The sequence below is a fragment of the Rhipicephalus microplus genome, chromosome 2 (assembly GCF_043290135.1).
Source record: "Rhipicephalus microplus isolate Deutch F79 chromosome 2, USDA_Rmic, whole genome shotgun sequence".
NCBI lineage: Eukaryota > Metazoa > Arthropoda > Arachnida > Ixodida > Ixodidae > Rhipicephalus > Rhipicephalus microplus.
In genome coordinates, this window is record NC_134701.1 from 132,628,511 (window position 1) to 132,652,331 (window position 23,821).

Below are 23,821 nucleotides of genomic sequence, written 5' to 3' on the forward strand. Positions count from 1 at the left end.
ACACTGACTTTGTGCTGGTAGGAAAGTAAAAAAACAGAGTTTGTCAGAAGTGTGAATCGAACCCACGCCCACATACGTGGACCAGAAGCCTCGTTCAACCTGTATCACTGGTCAAGGTTTCCCTTGAGTCTGGCGCCTTTGACCACTCAGCCATTCTGAGACGATGTGTCATCCTCAGCAAAAGAAGGCTCTGACTTTGTTCTGTTAGTAAAGTAAAAAAGTTTGTCAGAAGAGGGATTTGAACCCACGCCCACATACGTGGACCAGAAGCCTCGTTCATCTCGTATGACTGGGCACGGTTTCCCTTGAGCCTGGAGCCTTCGACCACTCGGCCATTCTGACACAATATTTCAGGCCCAGCAAAAGGAGACACTGACTTTGTGCTGGTAGTAAAGTAAAAAAAAGAGCTTCTCAGAAGTGGGATTTCAACCCACGCTCACATACGTAGACCAGAAGCCTCGTTATACCCGTATCACTGGGCAATGTTTCCCTTAAGTCTGGCGCCTTCGACCACTCGGCCATCCTGACACAATATATCAGCCCAGCAAAAAGAGACACTGACTTTGTGCTGGTAGTAAATAAAAAAAAAGAGTTTGTCAGAAGTGGGATTCGAACCCACGCCCACATACATGGACCAGAAGCCTCATTCAACCCGTATCACTGGGCAAGGTTTCCCTTAAGTCTGGCGCCTTCGACCACTCGGCCATTCTGACACAATATTTTAGTCCTAACCCAAGGAGACACTGGCTTTGTTCTTGTACTAAAATAAAAAAAAGTTTTTCAGAAGTGGGAATTGAACCCACGCCCACATACGTGCACCAGAAGCCTCGTTCAACACGTATCACTGGGCAAGGTTTCCCTTAAGTCTGGCGCCTTCGACCACTCGGCCATTCTAACACAATATTTCAGCCTAGCAAAAGGAGACACTGACTTTGTTCTGGTAGTAAAGTAAAAAAAACAGAGTTTGTCAGAAGTGTGAATCGAACCCACGCCCACATACGTGGACCAGAAGCCTTGTTCAACCCGTATCACTGGGCAAGGGTTCCCTTAAGTCTGGCGCCTTTGACCACTCGGCCATTCAGACACAATATTTCAGCCCAGCAAAAGGAGACACTGACTTTGGGCTGGTAGTAAAGTGAAAAAAAAATTTTCAGAAGTGGCAATTCAACCCACGCCAACATACGTGCACCAGAAGCCTCATTCAACACGTATCACTGGGCAAGGTTTCCCTTAAGTCTGGCGCCTTCGACCACTCGGCAATTCTGACACAATATTTCAGCCCAGCAAAAAGAGACACTGACTTTGTGCTGGTAGTAAATAAAAAAAGAGTTTTCAGAAGTGGGATTCGAACCCATGCCCACATACATGGACGAGAAGCCTCATTCAACCCGTATCACTGGGCAAGGTTTCCCTTAAGTCTGGCGCCTTCGACCACTCGGCCATTCTGTCACGGTATTTTAGTCCTAACCAAAGGAGACACTGGCTTTGGGCTGGTAGTAAAGTAAAAAAAAGTTTTTCAGAAGTGGGAATTGAACCCACGCCCACATACGTGCACCAGAAGCCTCGTTCAACACGTATCACTGGGCAAGGTTTCCCTTAAGTCTGGCGCCTTCGACCACTCGGCAATTCTGACACAATATTTCAGTCCACCCAAAAGAGACACTGACCTTGTGCTGGTAGTAATTAAAAAAAGAGTTTGTCAGAAGTGGGATTCGAACCCACGCCCACATACATGAACCAGAAGCCTCATTCAACCCGTATCACTGGGCAAGGTTTCCCTTAAGTTTGGCGCCTTCGACCACTCGGCCATTCTGACACAATGTTTCAGCCCAGCAAAAGGAGACACTGACTTTGTGCTGGTAGTAAATAAAAAAAAGAGTTTGTCAGAATAGGATTCGAACCCACGCCCGCATACGTGGACCAGAAGCCTCGTTCAACCCGTTACACTGGGCAAGGTTTCCCATGAGTCTGGAGCCTTAGACCACTCGGCTATTCTGATACGATACATCAGCCCCAGCAAAAGATGACACTGACTTTGTGCTCGTAGTAAAGTAAAAAAGAAGAGTTTGTCTCAAGTGGGATTTGAACCCACGCCCACATACGTAGACCAGAAGCCTCGTTCGACCCGTATCAACGGGCAAGGTTTCCCATAAGTCTGGCGCCTTGGACCACTCGGCCATTCTGACACGATATTTCAGCCCAGCTAAAGGAGGCACTGACTTTCTTCTGGTAGTAAATTAAAAAACTTTCTCAGAAGTGGGATTCGAACCCACGCCCACATAAGTGGATCAGAAGCCTCGTTCAACCCGTATCGCTGGGCAAGGTTTCCCTTAAGTCTGGTGCCTTAGACAACTCGGCCGTTCTGACACGATATATAAGCTGCAGCAAAAGAAGACACTGACTTCGTTCTGGTAGTAAAGTAAAAAAAGTTTGTCAGAAGTGGGATTCGCACCCACGTCCACATACGTGGACCAAAGGCCTTGTTTAACCCGTATCACCGGGCAATGTTTCCCTTAAGTCTGGTGCCTTAGACAACTCGGCCGTTCTGACACGATATATAAGCTGCAGCAAAAGAAGACACTGACTTTGTTCTGGTAGTAAAGTAAAAAACGTTTGTCAGAAGTGGGATTCGCACCCACGCACACATACGTGGACCAGAAGCCTCGTTCATCTCGTATGACTGGACACGGTTTCCCTTGAGTCTAGCGCCTTCGACCACTCGGCCATTCTGACACAATATTTCAGCCCAGCAAAAAGAGACACTGACTTTGTGCTGAGAGTAAATAAAAAAAAGAGTTTGTCAGAAGTGGGATTCGAACCCACGCCCACATACGTGGACCAGAAGCCTCGTTCAACTCCTATCACTGGGCAAGGTTTCCCTTGAGTCTGGTGCCTTAGACCACTCGGTCATTCTGATACGATATATCAGCCCCAGCAAAAGATGACGCTGACTTTATGCTCGTAGTAAGGTAAAAAAAAGAGTTTTGTCTGAAGTGGGATTTGAACCCACGCCCACACACCTGGACCAGAAGCCTCGTTCAACCCGTATCACTGAGCAAGGTTTCCCTTGAGTCTGGCGCCTTAGACCACTCGGCCATTCGGACACGACATATCAGCCCAGCAAAAGGAGACACTCACATTGTTCTGGTAGTAAAGTAAAAAAAGTTTGTCAGAATAGGATTTCAACCCACGCCCACATACGTAGACCAGAAGCCTCGTTCGACCCGTATCAACGGGCAAGGTTTCCCATAAGTCTGGCGCCTTGGACCACTCGGCCATTCTGACACGATATTTCAGCCCGGCAAAAGGAGACACTGACTTCGCAAGGTTTCCCTTGAGTCTGGCGCCTTAGACCACTCGGCTATTCTGATACGATATGTCAGCCTCAGCAAAAAAGACGCTGACTCTGTGCTGGCAGAAAAAGTAAAAAAAAATTGACAGAAGTGAGAATCGAACCCACGCCCACATACGTGGACCAGAAGCATCGTTCAACCAGTATCACTGGGCATGGTTTCCCTTAAGGCTGGCGCCTTCGACCACTCGACCATTCTGACACAATATTTCAGTTCAGCAAAAGGAGACACTGACTTTGTGCTGGTAGAAAAGTAAAAAAAAACAGAGTTTGTCAGAAGTGCGAATCGAACCCACGCCCACATACGTGGACCAGAAGCCTCGTTCAACCCGTATCACTGGGCAAGGTTTCCCTTGAGTCTGGCTCCTTAGGCCACTCGGCCATGCTGACACGATATATCAGCCCAAGCAAAAAACACTGACTTTATGCTGGTAGTAAAGTAAAAAAAAGATTGTCAGAAGTGGGATTCAAACCCACGCCCACATACGTGCACCAGAAGCCTCGTTCAACCCCTATCACTGGGTAAGGTTTCCCTTGAGTCTGGCGCCTTAGACCACTCAACCATTCTGACACGATACATCGGCCCCAGCAAAAGGAGACACTGACTTTGTGCTGGTAGGAAAGTAAAAAAACAGAGTTTGTCAGAAGTGTGACTCGAACCCACGCCCACATACGTGGACCAGAAGCCTCGTTCAACCCGTATCACTGGGCAAGGTTTCCCTTGAGTCTGGCGCCTTTGACCACTCAGCCATTCTGAGACGATGTGTCATCCTCAGCAAAAGAAGGCTCTGACTTTGTTCTGTTAGTAAAGTAATAAAGTTTGTCAGAAGTGGGATTTGAACCCACGCCCACATACATGGACCAGAAGCCTCCTTCAACACGTATCACTGGGCAGGGATTCCCTTAACTCTGGCGCCTTCGACCACTCGGTCATTCAGACACAATATTTCAGCCCAGCAAAAGGAGACACTGACTTTGGGCTGGTAGTAAAGTAAAAAAAAGTTTTTTCAGAAGTGGGAATTGAACCCACGCCCACATACGTGCACCAGAAGCCTCGTTCATTACGTATCACTGGGCGAGGTTTCCCTTAAGTCTGGCGCCTTCGACCACACGGCCATTCTGACACAATATTTCAGCCTAGCAAAAGGAGACACTGACTTTGTTCTGGTAGTAAAGTAAAAAAACAGAGTTTGTCAGGAGTGTGAATCGAACCCACGCCCACATACGTGGACCAGAAGCCTCGTTCAACCCGTATCACTGGGCAAGGTTAACCTTGAGTCTGGCGCCTTTGACCACTCAGCCATTCTGAGACGATGTGTCATCCTCAGCAAAAGAAGGCTCTGACTTTGTTCTGGTAGTAAAGTAAAAAAAAGTTTGTCAGAAGTGGGATTTGAATCCACGCCCACATACGTGGAGCAGAAGCCGCGTTCAACCTGTATCACTGGGCAAGGTTTCCCTTAAGTCTGGCGCCTTCGACCACACGGCCATTCTGACACAATATTTCAGCCTAGCAAAAGGAGACACTGACTTTGTTCTGGTAGTAAAGTAAAAAAACAGAGTTTGTCAGGAGTGTGAATCGAACCCACGCCCACATACGTGGACCAGAAGCCTCGTTCAACCCGTATCACTGGGCAAGGTTAACCTTGAGTCTGGCGCCTTTGACCACTCAGCCATTCTGAGACGATGTGTCATCCTCAGCAAAAGAAGGCTCTGACTTTGTTCTGGTAGTAAAGTAAAAAAAAGTTTGTCAGAAGTGGGATTTGAATCCACGCCCACATACGTGGAGCAGAAGCCGCGTTCAACCTGTATCACTGGGCAAGGTTTCCCTTAAGTCTGGCGCCTTCGACCATTCAGCCATTCTGACAGGATGTTTTAGCCCCAGCAAAAGGAGACACTGACATTCTTCTGGTAGTAAAGTAAAAAAAATTGACAAAGTGGGATTCGAACCCACGCACACATACGTGTACCAGAAGCCTCGTTCAACCCGTATCACCGGGCAATGTTTCCCTTAAGTCTGGTGCCTTAGACAACTCGGCCGTTCTGACACGACATATAAGCTGCAGCAAAAGAAGACACTGACTTTGTTCTGGTAGCAAAGTAAAAAGAGATTGTCAGAAGTGGGATTTGCACCCACACAAACATACGTGGACCAGAAGCCTCGTTCATCTCGTATGACTGGACACGGTTTCCCTTGAGTCTAGCGCCTTCGACCACTCGGCCATTCTGACACAATATTTCAGCCCAGCAAAAAGAGACACTGACTTTGTGCTGGTAGTAAATAAAAAAAAGAGTTTGTCAGAAGTGGGATTCGAACCCACGCCCACATACATGGACCAGAAGCCGCATTCAACCTGTATCACTGGGCAAGGTTTCCCTTAAGTCTGGCGCCTTCGGCCACTCGGCCATTCTGACACAATATTTTAGTCATAACCCAAGGAGACACTGGCTTTGTTCTTGTACTAAAATAAAAAAAGTTTGTCAGAAGTGGGATTCACACCACGCCCACCTACGTAGACCAGAAGCCTCGATCAACCCGTATCACTGCGCAAGGTTTCCCTTGAGTCTGGCGCCTTAGACCACTCGGCTATTCTGATACGATATGTCAGCCTCAGCAAAAGAAGACGCTGACTCTGTGCTGGCAGAAAAAGTAAAAAAAATTGACAGAAGTGAGATTCGAACCCACGCCCACATACGTGGACCAGAAGCATCGTTCAACCCGTATCACTGGGCAAGGTTTCCCTTAAGGCTGGCGCCTTCGACCACTCGGCCATTCTGACACAATATTTCAGTTCAGCAAAAGGAGACACTGACTTTGTGCTGGTAGAAAAGTAAAAAAAACAGAGTTTGTCACAAGTGCGAATCGAACCAACGCCCACATACGTGGACCAGAAGCCTCGTTCAACCCGTATCCCTGGGCAAGGTTTCCCTTGAGTCTGGCTCCTTAGGCCACTCGGCCATGCTGACACGATATATCAGCCCAAGCAAAAAAACACTGACTTTATGCTGGTAGTAAAGTAAAAAAAAGATTGTCAGAAGTGGGATTCAAACCCACGCCCACATACGTGGACCAGAAGCCTCGTTCAACCCGTATCTCCGGGCAAGGTTTCCCTTAAATGTGGCGCCTTCGACCACTCAGCCATTCTGACACGATAAATGAGCCCCAGCAAAAGAAGACACTGACTTTGTGCTGGTAGTAAAGGAAAAAACGTTTTTCAGAAGTGGGAATTGAACCCACGCGCACATACGTGCACCAGAAGCCTCGTTCAACCCCTATCACTGGGTAAGGTTTCCCTTGAGTCTGGCGCCTTAGACCACTCAACCATTCTGACACGATACATCGGCCCCAGCAAAAGGAGACACTGACTTTGTGCTGGTAGGAAAGTAAAAAAACAGAGTTTGTCAGAAGTGTGAATCGAACCCACGCCCACATACGTGGACCAGAAGCCTCGTTCAACCCGTATCACTGGGCAAGGTTTCCCTTGAGTCTGGCGCCTTTGACCACTCAGCCATTCTGAGACGATGTGTCATCCTCAGCAAAAGAAGGCTCTGACTTTGTTCTGTTAGTAAAGTAAAAAAGTTTGTCAGAAGAGGGATTTGAACCCACGCCCACATACGTGGACCAGAAGCCTCGTTCATCTCGTATGACTGGGCACGGTTTCCCTTGAGCCTGGAGCCTTCGACCACTCGGCCATTCTGACACAATATTTCAGGCCCAGCAAAAGGAGACACTGACTTTGTGCTGGTAGTAAAGTAAAAAAAAGAGCTTCTCAGAAGTGGGATTTCAACCCACGCCCACATACGTAGACCAGAAGCCTCGTTATACCCGTATCACTGGGCAAGGTTTTCCTTAAGTCTGGCGCCTTCGACCACTCGGTCATCCTGACACAATATATCAGCCCAGCAAAAAGAGACACTGACTTTGTGCTGGTAGTAAATAAAAAAAAGAGTTTGTCAGAAGTGGGATTCGAACCCACGCCCACATACATGGACCAGAAGCCTCATTCAACCCGTATCACTGGGCAAGGTTTCCCTTAAGTCTGGCGCCTTCGACCACTCGGCCATTCTGACACAATATTTTAGTCCTAACCCAAGGAGACACTGGCTTTGTTCTTGTACTAAAATAAAAAAAAGTTTTTCAGAAGTGGGAATTGAACCCACGCCCACATACGTGCACCAGAAGCCTCGTTCAACACGTATCACTGGGCAAGGTTTCCCTTAACTCTGGCGCCTTCGACCACTCGGTCATTCAGACACAATATTTCAGCCCAGCAAAAGGAGACACTGACTTTGGGCTGGTAGTAAAGTAAAAAAAAGTTTTTTCAGAAGTGGGAATTGAACCCACGCCCACATACGTGCACCAGAAGCCTCGTTCATTACGTATCACTGGGCAAGGTTTCCCTTAAGTCTGGCGCCTTCGACCACACGGCCATTCTGACACAATATTTCAGCCTAGCAAAAGGAGACACTGACTTTGTTCTGGTAGTAAAGTAAAAAAACAGAGTTTGTCAGGAGTGTGAATCGAACCCACGCCCACATACGTGGACCAGAAGCCTCGTTCAACCCGTATCACTGGGCAAGGTTAACCTTGAGTCTGGCGCCTTTGACCACTCAGCCATTCTGAGACGATGTGTCATCCTCAGCAAAAGAAGGCTCTGACTTTGTTCTGGTAGTAAAGTAAAAAAAAGTTTGTCAGAAGTGGGATTTGAATCCACGCCCACATACGTGGAGCAGAAGCCGCGTTCAACCTGTATCACTGGGCAAGGTTTCCCTTAAGTCTGGCGCCTTCGACCATTCGGCCATTCTGACAGGATGTTTTAGCCCCAGCAAAAGGAGACACTGACATTCTTCTGGTAGTAAAGTAAAAAAAATTGACAAAGTGGGATTCGAACCCACGCACACATACGTGTACCAGAAGCCTCGTTCAACTCGTATCACTGGGCAAGGTTTCCCTTGAGTCTGGAGCCTTAGACCACTCGACCATTCTTACACGATATTTCAGCCCCAGAAAAAGGAGACACTGACTTTGTGCTGGTAGTAAAGTAAAAAAAAGTGCCGCCATATCCACGAAGTGAATGATGATGAGTGGACGAAGCTCCGGAGGTAAACCTGGTAAACCATGAATCCTCTGTACATTTTGCCCACTCGATTTTATTACATCGCTCCCCCTAGCGTACGTCGCCGCACTAAATCGAACGATTGCCTTCAACCAATGACACGCGCCATATGTGACATCATTCCTATTTTATAAGATCTCGCGTCTTTCATCAACTACAAGTACCGCTTTCTAGTTTATAACATCTTGCATCTTTTCATCATCAGCTACAAGTACCACCATCTAGTAAACACTACAAGAACTAAACGAGAGGTGGCTACATACAGGAGACGGTACCGCCATCTAGTGAACACTGCAAGAACTAAACTAGAGGTGGCTACATACACGGGACGGTACCGCCATCTAGTGAACACTGCAAGAACTAAACTAGAGGTTGCTACATACAGGGGACGCACAGCCCACGCCCTAAGGAGCTTCGCCCCTAAAAGAGCTTCTCAGAAGTGGGATTTCAACCCACGCCCACATACGTAGACCAGAAGCCTCGTTCAGCCCGTATCACTGGGCAAGGTTTCCCTTAAGTCTGGCGAATTCGACCACTCGGCCAGGCTGACACAATATATCAGCCCCAGCAAAAAACACTGACTTTATGCTGGTAGTAAAGTAACAAAAAAGATTGTCAGAAGTGGGATTCGAACCCACGTCCACATACGTGGACCAGAAGCCTCGTTCAACCCGTATCACCGGGCAATGTTTCCCTTAAGTCTGGTGCCTTAGACAACTCGGCCGTTCTGACACGACATATAAGCTGCAGCAAAAGAAGACACTGACTTTGTTCTGGTAGCAAAGTAAAAAGAGATTGTCAGAAGTGGGATTTGCACCCACACAAACATACGTGGACCAGAAGCCTCGTTCATCTCGTATGACTGGACACGGTTTCCCTTGAGTCTAGCGCCTTCGACCACTCGGCCATTCTGACACAATATTTCAGCCCAGCAAAAAGAGACACTGACTTTGTGCTGGTAGTAAATAAAAAAAAGAGTTTGTCAGAAGTGGGATTCGAACCCACGCCCACATACATGGACCAGAAGCCGCATTCAACCTGTATCACTGGGCAAGGTTTCCCTTAAGTCTGGCGCCTTCGACCACTCGGCCATTCTGACACAATATTTTAGTCCTAACCCAAGGAGACACTGGCTTTGTTCTTGTACTAAAATAAAAAAAGTTTGTCAGAAGTGGGATTCACACCACGCCCACCTACGTAGACCAGAAGCCTCGATCAACCCGTATCACTGCGCAAGGTTTCCCTTGAGTCTGGCGCCTTAGACCACTCGGCTATTCTGATACGATATGTCAGCCTCAGCAAAAGAAGACGCTGACTCTGTGCTGGCAGAAAAAGTAAAAAAAATTGACAGAAGTGAGATTCGAACCCACGCCCACATACGTGGACCAGAAGCATCGTTCAACCCGTATCACTGGGCAAGGTTTCCCTTAAGGCTGGCGCCTTCGACCACTCGGCCATTCTGACACAATATTTCAGTTCAGCAAAAGGAGACACTGACTTTGTGCTGGTAGAAAAGTAAAAAAAACAGAGTTTGTCACAAGTGCGAATCGAACCCACGCCCACATACGTGGACCAGAAGCCTCGTTCAACCCGTATCACTGGGCAAGGTTTCCCTTGAGTCTGGCTCCTTAGGCCACTCGGCCATGCTGACACGATATATCAGCCCAAGCAAAAAAACACTGACTTTATGCTGGTAGTAAAGTAAAAAAAAGATTGTCAGAAGTGGGATTCAAACCCACGCCCACATACGTGGACCAGAAGCCTCGTTCAACCCGTATCTCCGGGCAAGGTTTCCCTTAAATGTGGCGCCTTCGACCACTCAGCCATTCTGACACGATAAATGAGCCCCAGCAAAAGAAGACACTGACTTTGTGCTGGTAGTAAAGGAAAAAACGTTTTTCAGAAGTGGGAATTGAACCCACGCGCACATACGTGCACCAGAAGCCTCGTTCAACCCCTATCACTGGGTAAGGTTTCCCTTGAGTCTGGCGCCTTAGACCACTCAACCATTCTGACACGATACATCGGCCCCAGCAAAAGGAGACACTGACTTTGTGCTGGTAGGAAAGTAAAAAAACAGAGTTTGTCAGAAGTGTGAATCGAACCCACGCCCACATACGTGGACCAGAAGCCTCGTTCAACCCGTATCACTGGGCAAGGTTTCCCTTGAGTCTGGCGCCTTTGACCACTCAGCCATTCTGAGACGATGTGTCATCCTCAGCAAAAGAAGGCTCTGACTTTGTTCTGTTAGTAAAGTAAAAAAGTTTGTCAGAAGAGGGATTTGAACCCACGCCCACATACGTGGACCAGAAGCCTCGTTCATCTCGTATGACTGGGCACGGTTTCCCTTGAGCCTGGAGCCTTCGACCACTCGGCCATTCTGACACAATATTTCAGGCCCAGCAAAAGGAGACACTGACTTTGTGCTGGTAGTAAAGTAAAAAAAAGAGCTTCTCAGAAGTGGGATTTCAACCCACGCCCACATACGTAGACCAGAAGCCTCGTTATACCCGTATCACTGGGCAAGGTTTTCCTTAAGTCTGGCGCCTTCGACCACTCGGCCATCCTGACACAATATATCAGCCCAGCAAAAAGAGACACTGACTTTGTGCTGGTAGTAAATAAAAAAAAGAGTTTGTCAGAAGTGGGATTCGAACCCACGCCCACATACATGGACCAGAAGCCTCATTCAACCCGTATCACTGGGCAAGGTTTCCCTTAAGTCTGGCGCCTTCGACCACTCGGCCATTCTGACACAATATTTTAGTCCTAACCCAAGGAGACACTGGCTTTGTTCTTGTACTAAAATAAAAAAAAGTTTTTCAGAAGTGGGAATTGAACCCACGCCCACATACGTGCACCAGAAGCCTCGTTCAACACGTATCACTGGGCAAGGTTTCCCTTAAGTCTGGCGCCTTCGACCACTCGGCCATTCTAACACAATATTTCAGCCTAGCAAAAGGAGACACTGACTTTGTTCTGGTAGTAAAGTAAAAAAACAGATTTTGTCAGAAGTGGGATTTGAACCCACGCCCACATACGTGGACCAGAAGCCTCCTTCAACACGTATCACTGGGCAGGGATTCCCTTAACTCTGGCGCCTTCGACCACTCGGTCATTCAGACACAATATTTCAGCCCAGCAAAAGGAGACACTGACTTTGGGCTGGTAGTAAAGTAAAAAAAAGTTTTTTCAGAAGTGGGAATTGAACCCACGCCCACATACGTGCACCAGAAGCCTCGTTCATTACGTATCACTGGGCAAGGTTTCCCTTAAGTCTGGCGCCTTCGACCACACGGCCATTCTGACACAATATTTCAGCCTAGCAAAAGGAGACACTGACTTTGTTCTGGTAGTAAAGTAAAAAAACAGAGTTTGTCAGGAGTGTGAATCGAACCCACGCCCACATACGTGGACCAGAAGCCTCGTTCAACCCGTATCACTGGGCAAGGTTAACCTTGAGTCTGGCGCCTTTGACCACTCAGCCATTCTGAGACGATGTGTCATCCTCAGCAAAAGAAGGCTCTGACTTTGTTCTGGTAGTAAAGTAAAAAAAAGTTTGTCAGAAGTGGGATTTGAATCCACGCCCACATACGTGGAGCAGAAGCCGCGTTCAACCTGTATCACTGGGCAAGGTTTCCCTTAAGTCTGGCGCCTTCGACCACACGGCCATTCTGACACAATATTTCAGCCTAGCAAAAGGAGACACTGACTTTGTTCTGGTAGTAAAGTAAAAAAACAGAGTTTGTCAGGAGTGTGAATCGAACCCATGCCCACATACGTGGACCAGAAGCCTCGTTCAACCCGTATCACTGGGCAAGGTTAACCTTGAGTCTGGCGCCTTTGACCACTCAGCCATTCTGAGACGATGTGTCATCCTCAGCAAAAGAAGGCTCTGACTTTGTTCTGGTAGTAAAGTAAAAAAAAGTTTGTCAGAAGTGGGATTTGAATCCACGCCCACATACGTGGAGCAGAAGCCGCGTTCAACCTGTATCACTGGGCAAGGTTTCCCTTAAGTCTGGCGCCTTCGACCATTCGGCCATTCTGACAGGATGTTTTAGCCCCAGCAAAAGGAGACACTGACATTCTTCTGGTAGTAAAGTAAAAAAAATTGACAAAGTGGGATTCGAACCCACGCACACATACGTGTACCAGAAGCCTCGTTCAACTCGTATCACTGGGCAAGGTTTCCCTTGAGTCTGGAGCCTTAGACCACTCGACCATTCTTACACGATATTTCAGCCCCAGAAAAAGGAGACACTGACTTTGTGCTGGTAGTAAAGTAAAAAAAAGTGCCGCCATATCCACGAAGTGAATGATGATGAGTGGACGAAGCTCCGGAGGTAAACCTGGTAAACCATGAATCCTCTGTACATTTTGCCCACTCGATTTTATTACATCGCTCCCCCTAGCGTACGTCGCCGCACTAAATCGAACGATTGCCTTCAACCAATGACACGCGCCATATGTGACATCATTCCTATTTTATAAGATCTCGCGTCTTTCATCAACTACAAGTACCGCTTTCTAGTTTATAACATCTTGCATCTTTTCATCATCAGCTACAAGTACCACCATCTAGTAAACACTACAAGAACTAAACGAGAGGTGGCTACATACAGGAGACGTACCGCCATCTAGTGAACACTGCAAGAACTAAACTAGAGGTGGCTACATACACGGGACGGTACCGCCATCTAGTGAAAACTGCAAGAACTAAACTAGAGGTTGCTACATACAGGGGACGCACAGCCCACGCCTTAAGGAGCTTCGCCCCTAAAAGAGCTTCTCAGAAGTGGGATTTCAACCCACGCCCACATACGTAGACCAGAAGCCTCGTTCAGCCCGTATCACTGGGCAAGGTTTCCCTTAAGTCTGGCGCCTTCGACCACTCGGCCATGCTGACACGATATTTCAGGCCCAGCAAAAGGAGACACTGACTTTGTGCTGGTAGTAAACTAAAAAAAAGAGCTTCTCAGAAGTGGGATTTCAACCCACGCCCACATACGTACACCAGAAGCCTCGTTATACCCGTATCACTGGGCAAGGTTTCCCTTAAGTCTGGCGCCTTCGACCACTCGGCCATCCTGACACAATATATCAGCCCCAGCAAAAAAACACTGACATTATGCTGGTAGTAAAGTAAAAAAAAGATTGTCAGAAGTGGGATTCGAACCCACGTCCACATACGTGGACCAAAGGCCTCGTTTAACCCGTATCACCGGGCAATGTTTCCCTTAAGTCTGGTGCCTTAGACAACTCGGCCGCTCTGACACGATATATAAGCTGCAGCAAAAGAAGACACTGACTTTGTTCTGGTAGTAAAGTAAAAAGAGTTTGTCAGAAGTAGGATTCGAACCCACGCACACATACGTGGACCAGAAGCCTCGTTCATCTCGTATGACTGGACACGGTTTCCCTTGAGTCTGGCTCCTTAGGCCACTCGGCCATGCTGACACGATATATAAGCCCCAGCAAAAAACACTGACTTTATGCTGGTAGTAAAGTAAAAAAAAAGATTGTCAGATGTGGGATTCAAACCCACGCACACATACGTGGACCAGAAGCCTCGTTCAACCCGTATCTCCGGGCAAGGTTTTCCTTAAGTCAGGCACTTTTGACCACTCGGCCATTCTGCAATGATACTTCAGCCCAGCAAAAGGAGACACTGACTTTGTTCTGGTAGTAAATTAAAAAAAAAGTTTGTCAGAAGTGGGATTTGAACCCACGCCCACATACGTGGACCAGAAGCCTCGTTCAACTCGCAAGACTGGGCAAGGTTTCCCTTGAGTCCAGCACCTTCGACCACTCGGCCATTCTGACACAACGTTTCAGCCCTGCAAAAGGAGACACTGACTTTGTGCTGGTAGTAAATTCAAAAAAAAAAATTGACAGAAGTGAGATTCGAACCCACGCACACATACGTGGACCAGAAGCCTCGTTCAACTCGCATCATCGCGCAAGGTTTCCCTTCAGTCTGGCGCCTTAGACCACTCGGCCATTCTGATACGATATGTCAGCCCCAGCAAAAGGAGACGCTCACTTTGTTCTGTTAGTGAATTAAAAAAAGTTTGTCAGAAGAGGGATTCGAACCCACGCACAATACGTGGACCAGAAGCCTCGTTCAACTCGTATCACTGGGCAAGATTCTCCCTTGAGTCTGGCGCCTTTGACCACTCGGCCATTCTGACACGATGTGTCATCCTCAGCAAAAGAAGGCTCTGACTTTGTTCTGGTAGTAAAGTAAAAAAATATTGACAGAAGTGAGATTCGAACCCACGCCCACATACGTGGACCAGAAGCATCGTTCAACCCGTATCACTGGGTAAGGTTTCCCTTAAGGCTGGCGCCTTCGACCACTCGGCCATTCCGACACAATATTTCAGTTCAGCAAAAGGAGACACTGACCTTGTGCTGGTAGAAAGGTAAAAAAAACAGAGTTTGTCAGAAGTGCGAATCGAACCCACGCCCACATACGTGGACCAGAAGCCTCGTTCAACCCGTATCACTGGGCAAGGTTTCCCTTGAGTCTGGCTCCTTAGGCCACTCGGCCATGCTGACACGATATATCAGCCCCAGCAAAAAAACACTGACTTTATGCTGGTAGTAAAGTAAAAAAAAAAGATTGTCAGAAGTGCGATTCAAACCCACGCCCACATACGTGGACCAGAAGCCTCGTTCAACTCGCATCATCGCGCAAGGTTTCCCTTCAGTCTGGCGCCTTAGACCACTCGGCCATTCTGATACGACATGTCAGCCCAGCAAAAAGAGACACTGACTTTGTGCTGGTAGTAAATAAAAAAAAAGAGTTTGTCAGAAGTGGGAATCGAACCCACGCCCACATACGTGGACCAGAAGCCTCGTTTAACCCGTATCTCTTGGCAAGGTTTCCCTTGAGTCTGGCGCCTTTGACCACTCGGCCATTTTGACACGATGTGTCATCCTCAGCAAAAGAAGGCTCTGACTTTGTTCTGGTAGTAAAGTAAAAAAAAATTAACAGAAGTGAGATTCGAACCCACGCCCACATACGTGGACCAGAAGCATCGTTCAACCCGTATCACTGGGCAAGGTTTCCCTTAAGGCTGGCGCCTTCGACCACTCGGCCATTCTGACACAATATTTCAGTTCAGCAAAAGGAAACACTGACTTTGTTCTGGTAGTAAAGTAAAAAAAATTGACAGAAGTGAGATCCGAACCCACGCCCACATACGTGGACCAGAAGCATCGTTCAACCCGTATCACTGGGCAAGGTTTCCCTTAAGGCTGGCGCCTTCGACCACTCGGCCATTCTGACACAATATTTCAGTTCAGCAAAAGGAGACACTGACTTTGTGCTGGTAGAAAAGTAAAAAAATTGACAGAAGTGGGATTCGAACCCACGCACACATACGTGTACCACAAGCCTCGTTCAACTCGTATCACTGGGCAAGGTTTCCCTTGAGTCTGGAGCCTTAGACCACTCGACCATTCTGACACGATATTTCAGCCCCAGCAAAAGGAGACACTGACTTTGTGCTGGTAGTAAAGTAAAAAAAAATGGCAGCATATCCACGGAGTGAATGATGGGGAGTGGGGCGAAGCATTCGTCCGTCCATTCGTTCTTGCTTCCGTCCGTCCATGCGTACGTCTGTGTGACCGTCCATGCGTCCATCCACCCGTCCGTGCGTGCGTATGTTCGTGCGTCCGTCCCTGCGTTCGTCCATGCATCCGAGTCTGCGTCCGTTCATGCGTCCATCCATGCATCTGTCTGTGTGTCCGTTCGTCCATCAATTCAGCACTCCAAGTACCACCATCTCGCATCTTTTCATCATATATTCTCCATATAGAAGCACCGCAATCCAGCGGACATTTCAAGGACTGAACGGGAGGTGGCACATGCACACTTTCTTACGGCTTGCGCTTCAGGATTACTTCCCACCTTTAACCACCTCGAGTTAATGGTATATACTAGTTCAATGTATTCATGGCTATGTGGCCCAATGCTCGCTAAACCTTTCTAAAACCAAGGAGGTTACACCCAGCGAGTATAACAAAGCAACCCTTGCTTGTCAGATCGTGCTCAATGTACATGCCAATGGCTGCTAATGGGGATCGCAGCGTGCACGTTAACTAAAAGTCGAATTCTCCTGTCTCTCATACCCCATTATCAGCTATTGGCAGGTACATTGAGCACTATTTTTTGTTGTTCAACGACGCACAGAAGGAATCTCTCACCGGCACCACCTTGGAGGTCAAAATCTTTGCATGTCAAAGCGTAAGACTGGTTACATACTACGACGGGACGCGGGACGAACGGGTGCCGCTATAAGGAGCTTCGCCCCTAAAAGTGCCGCCATATCCACGAAGTGAATGATGATGAGTGGACGAAGCTCCGGAGGTAAACCTGGTAAACCATGAATCCTCTGTACATTTTGCCCACTCGATTTTATTACATCGCTCCCCCTAGCGTACGTCGCCGCACTAAATCGAACGATTGCCTTCAACCAATGACACGCGCCATATGTGACATCATTCCTATTTTATAAGATCTCGCGTCTTTCATCAACTACAAGTACCGCTTTCTAGTTTATAACATCTTGCAACTTTTCATCATCAGCTACAAGTACCACCATCTAGTAAACACTACAAGAACTAAACGAGAGGTGGCTACATACAGGAGACGGTACCGCCATCTAGTGAACACTGCAAGAACTAAAGTAGAGGTGGCTACATACAGGGGACGGTACCGCCATCTAGTGAACACTGCAAGAACTAAACTAGAGGTGGCTACATACAGCGGACGCATAGCCCACGCCCTAAGGAGCTTCGCCCCTAAAAGAGCTTCTCAGAAGTGGGATTTCAAACCACGCCCACATACGTAGACCAGAAGCCTTGTTCAACCCGTATCACTGGGCAAGGTTTCCCTTAAGTCTGGCGCCTTCGACCACTCGGCCATGCTGACACAATATATCAGCCCCAGCAAAAAACACTGACTTTATGCTGGTAGTAAAGTAAAAAAAAGAATGTCAGATGTGGGATTCGAACCCACGTCCACATACGTGGACCAAAGGCCTCGTTTAAGCCGTATCACCGGGCAATGTTTCCCTTAAGTCTGGTGCCTTAGACAACTCGGCCGTTCTGACACGATATATAAGCTGCCGCAAAAGAAGACACTGACTTTGTTCTGGTAGTAAAGTAAAAAAAGTGTGTCAGAAGTGGGATTTGCACCCACGCACACATACGTGGACCAGAAGCCTCGTTCATCTCGTATGACTGGGCACGGTTTCCCTTGAGTCTGGAGCCTTAGACCACTCGGCCATTCTGACACGATATTTCAGGCCCAGCGAAAGGAGACACTGACTTTGTGCTGGTAGTAAAGTAAAAAAAAGAGCTTCTCAGAAGTGGGATTTCAACCCACGCCCACATACGTAGACCAGAAGCCTCGTTATACCCGTATCACTGGGCAAGGTTTCCCTTAAGTCGGGCGCCTTCGACCACTCGGCCATCCTGACACAATATATCAGCCCCAGCAAAAAAAAAAAACACTGACCTTATGCTGGTAGTAAAGTAAAAAAAAAGATTGTCAGAAGTGGGATTCGAACCCACGTCCACATACGTGGACCAAAGGCCTCGTTTAACCCGTATCACCGGGCAATGTTTCCCTTAAGTCTGGTGCCTTAGACAACTCAGCCGTTCTGACACGATATATAAGCTGCAGCAAAAGAAGACACTGACTTTGTTCTGGTAGTAAAGTAAAAAGAGTTTGTCAGAAGTGGGATTCGCACCCACGCACACATACGTGGACCAGAAGCCTCATTCAACCTGTATCACTGGGCAAGGGTTCCCTTGAGTCTGGCTCCTTAGGCCACTCGGCCATGCTGACACGATATATCAGCCCCAACAAAAAACACTGACTTTATGCTGGTAGTAAAGTAAAAAGAAGATTGTCAGAAGTGGGATTCAAACCCACGCCCACATACGTGGACCAGAAGCCTCGTTCAACCCGTATTTCCGGGCAAGGTTTTCCTTAAGTCTGGCACCTTTGACCACTCGGCCATTCAGACACAATATTTCAGCCCAGCAAAAGGAGACACTGACTTTGGGCTGGTAGTAAAGGAAAAAAAATGTTTTTCAGAAGTGGGAATTGAACCCACGCCCACATACGTGCACCAGAAGCCTCGTTCAACACGTATCACTGGGCAAGGTTTCCCTTAAGTCTGGCGCCTTCGACCACTCGGCAATTCTGACACAATATTTCAGCCCAGCAAAAAGAGACACTGACTTTGTGCTTGTAGTAAATAAAAAAACGTTTGTCAGAAGTGGGATTCGAACCCACGACCACATACATGGAGCAAAAGCCTCATTCAACCCGTATCACTAGGCAAGGTTTCCCTTGAGTCTGGCGCCTTAGACCACTCGGCCATTCTGACACGATATGTCAGCCCCAGCAAAAGAAGACACTGACTTTGTGCTGGTAGTAAAGTAAAAAAAAGAGCTTCTGAGAAGTGGGATTTCAACCCACGCCCACATACGTAGACCAGAAGCCTCGTTCAACCCGTCTCACTGTGCAAGGTTTCCCTTAGGTCTGGCGCTTTGACCCCTCGGCCATTCTGACACGATATTTCAGCCCAGCAAAAGGAGACACTGACTTTGTTCTGGTAGTAGATTAAATAATTTTGTCAGAAGTGGGATTCGAACCTATGCACACATACGTGGACCAGAAGCCTCGTTCAACTCGTATGACTGGGCAAGGTTTCCCTTGAGTCCAGCACCTTCGACCACTCGGCGATTCTGACACAATGTTTCAGCCCAGCAAAAGGAGACACTGACATTGTGCTGGTAGTAAATTCAAAAAAATTGACAGAAGTGAGATTCGAACCCACGCACACATACGTGGACCAGAAGCCTCGTTCAACTGGCATCATCGCGCAAGGTTTCCCTTCAGTTTGGCGCCTTAGACCTCTCGGCCATTCAGATACGATATGTCAGCAACAGCAAAAGGAGACGCTCACTTTGTTCTGTTAGTGAAGTAAAAAAAGTTTGTCAGAAGAGGGATTCGAACCCACGCACAATACGTGGACCAGAAGCCTCGTTCAACTCGTATCACTGGGCAAGGTTCTCCCTTGAGTCTGGCGCCTTAGACCACTCGGTCATTCTGATACGATATATCAGCCCCAGCAAAAGATGACACTGACTTTATGCTCGTAGTAAAGTAAAAAAAGAGTTTGTCTGAAGTGGGATATGAACCCACGCCCACACACCTGGGCCAGAAGCCTCGTTCAACCCGTATCACTGAGCAAGGTTTCCCTTGAGTCTGGCGCCTTAGACCACTCGGCCATTCGGACACGACATATCAGCCCAGCAAAAGGAGACACTGACATTGTTCTGGTAGGAAAGTAAAAAAAAGTTTGTCAGAAGTGGGATTCGAACCCACGCCCACATACGTGGACCAGAAGCCTCGTTCAACCCGTATCACTGCGCAAGGTTTCCCTTGAGTCTGGCGCCTTAGACCACTAGGCCATTCTGACACGATATATCAGCCCCAGCAAAAGAAGACACTGACTTCGGGCTGGTAGTAAAGTAAAAAAAGTTTGTCAGAAGTGAAATTCGAACCCAAGCACACATACGTGGACCAGAAGCCTCGTTACACTCGTATAACTGGGCAAGGTTTCGCTTAAGTCTGGCGCCTTCGATCAATCGGCCATTCTGACACAATTTTTCAGCCCAGCAAAATGATACACTGACTTTGTTCTTGTAGTAAAGTAAAAAAAGTTTGTCAGAATAGGATTCGAACTCACGCCCACATACGTGTACCAGAAGCCTCGTTCAACTCGTATCACTGGGAAAGGTTTCCCTTGAGTCTGGAGCCTTAGACCAGTCGACCATTCTGACACGATATTTCAGCCCCAGCAAAAGGAGACACTGACTTTGTGCTGGTAGTAAAGTAAAAAAAGAGCTTCTCAGAAGTGGGATTTCAACCCACGCCCACATATATAGACCAGAAGCCTCGTTCAACCCGTATCACTGGGCAAGGTTTCCCTTAAGTCTGGCGCCTTCGACCACTCGGCCTTGCTGACACAATATATCAGCCCCAGCAAAAAACACTGACTTTATGCTGGTATTAAAGTAAAAAAAAAGATTGTCAGATGTGGGAGTCGTACCCACGCCCACATACGTAGACCAGAAGCCTCGCTCAACCCGTATCACTGGGCAAGGTTTCCCTTGCGTCTGGCGCCTTAGACCACGTGGCCATTCTGACACGATGTATCAGCCCCAGCAAAAGGAGACGCTGACTCTGTGCTAGTAGTAAAGTAAAAAAAAATTGACAGAAGTGGGATTCAAACCCACACACACATACGTGGACCAGAAGCCTCGTTCAACTCGTATCACTGGGCAAGGTTTCCCTTGTGTCTGGCGCCTCAGACCACTCGGCCATTCCGACATGATATATCAGCCCCAGCAAAATAACACTGACTTTATGCTGGTAGTAAAGTAAAAAAAAGATTGTCAGATGTGGGATTCAAACCCACGCACACATACGTGGACCAGAAGCCTCGTTCAACCCGTATCTCCGGGCAAGGTTTTCCTTAAGTCAGGCACTTTTGACCACTCGGCCATTCTGCAATGATACTTCAGCCCAGCAAAAGGAGACACTGACTTTGTTCTTGTAGTAAATTAAAAAAAAGTTTGTCAGAAGTGGGATTTGAACCCACGCCCACATACGTGGACCAGAACCCTCGTTCAACTCTTATGACTGGGCAAGGTTTCCCTTGAGTCCAGCACCTTCGACCACTCGGCCATTCTGACACAACGTTTCAGCCCTGCAAAAGGAGACACTGACTTTGTGCTGGTAGTAAATTCAAAAAAAATTGACAGAAGTGAGATTCGAACCCACGCACACATACGTGGACCAGAAGCCTCGTTCAACTCGCATCATCGCGCAAGGTTTCCCTTCAGTCTGGCGCCTTAGACCACTCGGCCATTCTGATACGACATGTCAGCCCAGCAAAAAGAGACACTGACTTTGTGCTGGTAGTAAATAAAAAAAAGAGTTTGTCAGAAGTGGGAATCGAACCCACGCCCACATACGTGGACCAGAAGCCTCGTTCAACCCGTATCTCTTGGCAAGGTTTCCCTTGAGTCTGGCGCCTTTGACCACTCGGCCATTTTGACACGATGTGTCATCCTCAGCAAAAGAAGGCTCTGACTTTGTTCTGGTAGTAAAGTAAAAAAAATGACAGAAGCGAGATTCGAACCCACGCCCACATACGTGGACCAGAAGCATCGTTCAACCCGTATCACTGGGCAAGGTTTCCCTTCAGTCTGGCGCCTTAGACCTCTTGGCCATTCATATACGATATGTCAGCCCCAGCAAAAGGAGACGCTCACTTTGTTCTGTTAGTGAAGTAAAAAAAGTTTGTCAGAAGAGGGATTCGAACCCACGCACAATACGTGGACGAGAAGCCTCGTTCAACTCGTATCACTGGGCAAGGTTCTCCCTTGAGTCTGGCGCCTTAGACCACTCGGTCATTCTGATACGATATATCAGCCCCAGCAAAAGATGACACTGACTTTATGCTCGTAGTAAAGTAAAAAAAGAGTTTGTCTGAAGTGGGATATGAACCCACGCCCACACACCTGGGCCAGAAGCCTCGTTCAACCCGTATCACTAGGCAAGGTTTCCCTTGAGTCTGGCGCCTTAGACCACTCGGCCATTCTGACACGATATATCAGCCCCAGCAAAAAAAGACACTGACTTTGTGCTGGTAGTAAAGTAAAAAAAAGAGCTTCTGAGAAGTGGGATTTCAACCCACGCCCACATACGTAGACCAGAAGCCTCGTTCAACCCGTCTCACTGTGCAAGGTTTCCCTTAGGTCTGGCGCTTTGACCCCTCGGCCATTCTGACACGATATTTCAGCCCAGCAAAAGGAGACACTGACTTTGTTCTGGTAGTAGATTAAATAATTTTGTCAGAAGTGGGATTCGAACCCATGCACACATACGTGGACCAGAAGCCTCGTTCAACTCGTATGACTGGGCAAGGTTTCCCTTGAGTCCAGCACCTTCGACCACTCGGCGATTCTGACACAATGTTTCAGCCCAGCAAAATGATACACTGACTTTGTTCTTGTAGTAAAGTAAAAAAAAGTTTGTCAGAATAGGATTCGAACCCACGCCCACATACGTGTACCAGAAGCCTCGTTCAACTCGTATCACTGGGAAAGGTTTCCCTTGAGTCTGGAGCTTTAGACCAGTCGACCATTCTGACACGATATTTCAGCCCCAGCAAAAGGAGACACTGACTTTGTGCTGGTAGTAAAGTAAAAAAAGAGCTTCTCAGAAGTGGGATTTCAACCCACGCCCACATATATAGACCAGAAGCCTCGTTCAACCCGTATCACTGGGCAAGGTTTCCCTTAAGTCTGGCGCCTTCGACCACTCGGCCATGCTGACACAATATATCAGCCCCAGGAAAAAAACACTGACTTTATGCTGGTATTAAAGTAAAAAAAAAGATTGTCAGAAGTGGGAGTCGTACCCACGCCCACATACGTAGACCAGAAGCCTCGCTCAACCCGTATCACTGGGCAAGGTTTCCCTTGCGTCTGGCGCCTTAGACCACGTGGCCATTCTGACACGATGTATCAGCCCCAGCAAAAGGAGACGCTGACTCTGTGCTAGTAGTAAAGTAAAAAAAAAATTGACAGAAGTGGGATTCAAACCCACACACACATACGTGGACCAGAAGCCTCGTTCAACTCGTATCACTGGGCAAGGTTTCCCTTGTGTCTGGCGCCTCAGACCACTCGGCCATTCTGATACGATATATCAGCCCCAGCAAAAGGAGACACTGACTTTGTGCTGGTAGAAAAGTAAAAAAAACAGAGTTTGTCAGAAGTGCGAATCGATCCCACGCCCACATACGTGGACCAGAAGACTCGTTCAACCCGTATCACTGGGCAAAGTTTCCCTTGAGTCTGGCTCCTCAGGCCACTCGGCCATGCTGACATGATATATCAGCCCCAGCAAAATAACACTGACTTTATGCTGGTAGTAAAGTAAAAAAAAAGATTGTCAGATGTGGGATTCAAACCCACGCACACATACGTGGACCAGAAGCCTCGTTCAACCCGTATCTCCGGGCAAGGTTTTCCTTAAGTCAGGCACTTTTGACCACTCGGCCATTCTGCAATGATACTTCAGCCCAGCAAAAGGAGACACTGACTTTGTTCTGGTAGTAAATTAAAAAAAGTTTGTCAGAAGTGGGATTCAAACCCACGCCCACATACGTGGACCAGAAGCCTCATTCAAACCGTTTCTCCGGGCAACGTTTCCCTTCAGTCTGGCGCCTTAGACAACTCGGCCATTCTGACA

General features: G+C 47.7%; 30 non-coding genes across 30 annotated transcripts; all 30 read right to left on the bottom strand.

Annotated features, from left to right (window-relative positions):
- Positions 1–223: 223 nt before the first annotated feature.
- On the bottom strand, positions 224–342 carry TRNAL-CAA (transfer RNA leucine (anticodon CAA)). Its single transcript has 2 exons — positions 305–342; positions 224–269 (listed from the first exon to the last, which is right to left on the bottom strand). It is a non-coding gene; the product is annotated as a tRNA-Leu (tRNA).
- Positions 343–594: 252 nt separating this feature from the next.
- On the bottom strand, positions 595–713 carry TRNAL-UAA (transfer RNA leucine (anticodon UAA)). Its single transcript has 2 exons — positions 676–713; positions 595–640 (listed from the first exon to the last, which is right to left on the bottom strand). It is a non-coding gene; the product is annotated as a tRNA-Leu (tRNA).
- Positions 714–774: 61 nt separating this feature from the next.
- On the bottom strand, positions 775–897 carry TRNAL-UAA (transfer RNA leucine (anticodon UAA)). Its single transcript has 2 exons — positions 860–897; positions 775–824 (listed from the first exon to the last, which is right to left on the bottom strand). It is a non-coding gene; the product is annotated as a tRNA-Leu (tRNA).
- Positions 898–965: 68 nt separating this feature from the next.
- Positions 966–1,084, bottom strand: TRNAL-UAA (transfer RNA leucine (anticodon UAA)). Its single transcript has 2 exons — positions 1,047–1,084; positions 966–1,011 (listed from the first exon to the last, which is right to left on the bottom strand). It is a non-coding gene; the product is annotated as a tRNA-Leu (tRNA).
- Positions 1,085–1,514: 430 nt separating this feature from the next.
- On the bottom strand, positions 1,515–1,633 carry TRNAL-UAA (transfer RNA leucine (anticodon UAA)). The gene is made up of 2 exons: positions 1,596–1,633; positions 1,515–1,560 (listed from the first exon to the last, which is right to left on the bottom strand). It is a non-coding gene; the product is annotated as a tRNA-Leu (tRNA).
- A 64-nt stretch (positions 1,634–1,697) lies between these two features.
- On the bottom strand, positions 1,698–1,816 carry TRNAL-UAA (transfer RNA leucine (anticodon UAA)). Its single transcript has 2 exons — positions 1,779–1,816; positions 1,698–1,743 (listed from the first exon to the last, which is right to left on the bottom strand). It is a non-coding gene; the product is annotated as a tRNA-Leu (tRNA).
- A 251-nt stretch (positions 1,817–2,067) lies between these two features.
- TRNAI-UAU (transfer RNA isoleucine (anticodon UAU)) lies at positions 2,068–2,186 on the bottom strand. The gene is made up of 2 exons: positions 2,149–2,186; positions 2,068–2,113 (listed from the first exon to the last, which is right to left on the bottom strand). It is a non-coding gene; the product is annotated as a tRNA-Ile (tRNA).
- Positions 2,187–2,798: 612 nt separating this feature from the next.
- TRNAL-CAA (transfer RNA leucine (anticodon CAA)) lies at positions 2,799–2,917 on the bottom strand. The gene is made up of 2 exons: positions 2,880–2,917; positions 2,799–2,844 (listed from the first exon to the last, which is right to left on the bottom strand). It is a non-coding gene; the product is annotated as a tRNA-Leu (tRNA).
- Positions 2,918–2,985: 68 nt separating this feature from the next.
- Positions 2,986–3,104, bottom strand: TRNAL-CAA (transfer RNA leucine (anticodon CAA)). The gene is made up of 2 exons: positions 3,067–3,104; positions 2,986–3,031 (listed from the first exon to the last, which is right to left on the bottom strand). It is a non-coding gene; the product is annotated as a tRNA-Leu (tRNA).
- Positions 3,105–3,804: 700 nt separating this feature from the next.
- On the bottom strand, positions 3,805–3,923 carry TRNAL-CAA (transfer RNA leucine (anticodon CAA)). Its single transcript has 2 exons — positions 3,886–3,923; positions 3,805–3,850 (listed from the first exon to the last, which is right to left on the bottom strand). It is a non-coding gene; the product is annotated as a tRNA-Leu (tRNA).
- A 1,722-nt stretch (positions 3,924–5,645) lies between these two features.
- TRNAL-UAA (transfer RNA leucine (anticodon UAA)) lies at positions 5,646–5,764 on the bottom strand. The gene is made up of 2 exons: positions 5,727–5,764; positions 5,646–5,691 (listed from the first exon to the last, which is right to left on the bottom strand). It is a non-coding gene; the product is annotated as a tRNA-Leu (tRNA).
- Positions 5,765–6,562: 798 nt separating this feature from the next.
- Positions 6,563–6,681, bottom strand: TRNAL-CAA (transfer RNA leucine (anticodon CAA)). The gene is made up of 2 exons: positions 6,644–6,681; positions 6,563–6,608 (listed from the first exon to the last, which is right to left on the bottom strand). It is a non-coding gene; the product is annotated as a tRNA-Leu (tRNA).
- A 250-nt stretch (positions 6,682–6,931) lies between these two features.
- On the bottom strand, positions 6,932–7,050 carry TRNAL-CAA (transfer RNA leucine (anticodon CAA)). The gene is made up of 2 exons: positions 7,013–7,050; positions 6,932–6,977 (listed from the first exon to the last, which is right to left on the bottom strand). It is a non-coding gene; the product is annotated as a tRNA-Leu (tRNA).
- Positions 7,051–7,301: 251 nt separating this feature from the next.
- On the bottom strand, positions 7,302–7,420 carry TRNAL-UAA (transfer RNA leucine (anticodon UAA)). The gene is made up of 2 exons: positions 7,383–7,420; positions 7,302–7,347 (listed from the first exon to the last, which is right to left on the bottom strand). It is a non-coding gene; the product is annotated as a tRNA-Leu (tRNA).
- A 2,026-nt stretch (positions 7,421–9,446) lies between these two features.
- On the bottom strand, positions 9,447–9,565 carry TRNAL-UAA (transfer RNA leucine (anticodon UAA)). The gene is made up of 2 exons: positions 9,528–9,565; positions 9,447–9,492 (listed from the first exon to the last, which is right to left on the bottom strand). It is a non-coding gene; the product is annotated as a tRNA-Leu (tRNA).
- A 798-nt stretch (positions 9,566–10,363) lies between these two features.
- On the bottom strand, positions 10,364–10,482 carry TRNAL-CAA (transfer RNA leucine (anticodon CAA)). The gene is made up of 2 exons: positions 10,445–10,482; positions 10,364–10,409 (listed from the first exon to the last, which is right to left on the bottom strand). It is a non-coding gene; the product is annotated as a tRNA-Leu (tRNA).
- Positions 10,483–10,732: 250 nt separating this feature from the next.
- On the bottom strand, positions 10,733–10,851 carry TRNAL-CAA (transfer RNA leucine (anticodon CAA)). Its single transcript has 2 exons — positions 10,814–10,851; positions 10,733–10,778 (listed from the first exon to the last, which is right to left on the bottom strand). It is a non-coding gene; the product is annotated as a tRNA-Leu (tRNA).
- Positions 10,852–11,102: 251 nt separating this feature from the next.
- Positions 11,103–11,221, bottom strand: TRNAL-UAA (transfer RNA leucine (anticodon UAA)). The gene is made up of 2 exons: positions 11,184–11,221; positions 11,103–11,148 (listed from the first exon to the last, which is right to left on the bottom strand). It is a non-coding gene; the product is annotated as a tRNA-Leu (tRNA).
- Positions 11,222–11,282: 61 nt separating this feature from the next.
- Positions 11,283–11,405, bottom strand: TRNAL-UAA (transfer RNA leucine (anticodon UAA)). Its single transcript has 2 exons — positions 11,368–11,405; positions 11,283–11,332 (listed from the first exon to the last, which is right to left on the bottom strand). It is a non-coding gene; the product is annotated as a tRNA-Leu (tRNA).
- A 2,034-nt stretch (positions 11,406–13,439) lies between these two features.
- On the bottom strand, positions 13,440–13,558 carry TRNAL-UAA (transfer RNA leucine (anticodon UAA)). The gene is made up of 2 exons: positions 13,521–13,558; positions 13,440–13,485 (listed from the first exon to the last, which is right to left on the bottom strand). It is a non-coding gene; the product is annotated as a tRNA-Leu (tRNA).
- A 612-nt stretch (positions 13,559–14,170) lies between these two features.
- Positions 14,171–14,289, bottom strand: TRNAL-CAA (transfer RNA leucine (anticodon CAA)). Its single transcript has 2 exons — positions 14,252–14,289; positions 14,171–14,216 (listed from the first exon to the last, which is right to left on the bottom strand). It is a non-coding gene; the product is annotated as a tRNA-Leu (tRNA).
- A 249-nt stretch (positions 14,290–14,538) lies between these two features.
- TRNAL-CAA (transfer RNA leucine (anticodon CAA)) lies at positions 14,539–14,657 on the bottom strand. The gene is made up of 2 exons: positions 14,620–14,657; positions 14,539–14,583 (listed from the first exon to the last, which is right to left on the bottom strand). It is a non-coding gene; the product is annotated as a tRNA-Leu (tRNA).
- A 620-nt stretch (positions 14,658–15,277) lies between these two features.
- Positions 15,278–15,396, bottom strand: TRNAL-CAA (transfer RNA leucine (anticodon CAA)). Its single transcript has 2 exons — positions 15,359–15,396; positions 15,278–15,323 (listed from the first exon to the last, which is right to left on the bottom strand). It is a non-coding gene; the product is annotated as a tRNA-Leu (tRNA).
- Positions 15,397–18,390: 2,994 nt separating this feature from the next.
- On the bottom strand, positions 18,391–18,509 carry TRNAL-UAA (transfer RNA leucine (anticodon UAA)). Its single transcript has 2 exons — positions 18,472–18,509; positions 18,391–18,436 (listed from the first exon to the last, which is right to left on the bottom strand). It is a non-coding gene; the product is annotated as a tRNA-Leu (tRNA).
- Positions 18,510–18,574: 65 nt separating this feature from the next.
- TRNAL-UAA (transfer RNA leucine (anticodon UAA)) lies at positions 18,575–18,693 on the bottom strand. The gene is made up of 2 exons: positions 18,656–18,693; positions 18,575–18,620 (listed from the first exon to the last, which is right to left on the bottom strand). It is a non-coding gene; the product is annotated as a tRNA-Leu (tRNA).
- A 63-nt stretch (positions 18,694–18,756) lies between these two features.
- Positions 18,757–18,875, bottom strand: TRNAL-CAA (transfer RNA leucine (anticodon CAA)). Its single transcript has 2 exons — positions 18,838–18,875; positions 18,757–18,789 (listed from the first exon to the last, which is right to left on the bottom strand). It is a non-coding gene; the product is annotated as a tRNA-Leu (tRNA).
- Positions 18,876–19,854: 979 nt separating this feature from the next.
- Positions 19,855–19,973, bottom strand: TRNAL-CAA (transfer RNA leucine (anticodon CAA)). The gene is made up of 2 exons: positions 19,936–19,973; positions 19,855–19,900 (listed from the first exon to the last, which is right to left on the bottom strand). It is a non-coding gene; the product is annotated as a tRNA-Leu (tRNA).
- A 1,160-nt stretch (positions 19,974–21,133) lies between these two features.
- On the bottom strand, positions 21,134–21,252 carry TRNAL-CAA (transfer RNA leucine (anticodon CAA)). Its single transcript has 2 exons — positions 21,215–21,252; positions 21,134–21,179 (listed from the first exon to the last, which is right to left on the bottom strand). It is a non-coding gene; the product is annotated as a tRNA-Leu (tRNA).
- Positions 21,253–21,499: 247 nt separating this feature from the next.
- TRNAL-CAA (transfer RNA leucine (anticodon CAA)) lies at positions 21,500–21,618 on the bottom strand. Its single transcript has 2 exons — positions 21,581–21,618; positions 21,500–21,545 (listed from the first exon to the last, which is right to left on the bottom strand). It is a non-coding gene; the product is annotated as a tRNA-Leu (tRNA).
- Positions 21,619–23,701: 2,083 nt separating this feature from the next.
- On the bottom strand, positions 23,702–23,820 carry TRNAF-GAA (transfer RNA phenylalanine (anticodon GAA)). The gene is made up of 2 exons: positions 23,783–23,820; positions 23,702–23,747 (listed from the first exon to the last, which is right to left on the bottom strand). It is a non-coding gene; the product is annotated as a tRNA-Phe (tRNA).
- Position 23,821: the final 1 nt, after the last annotated feature.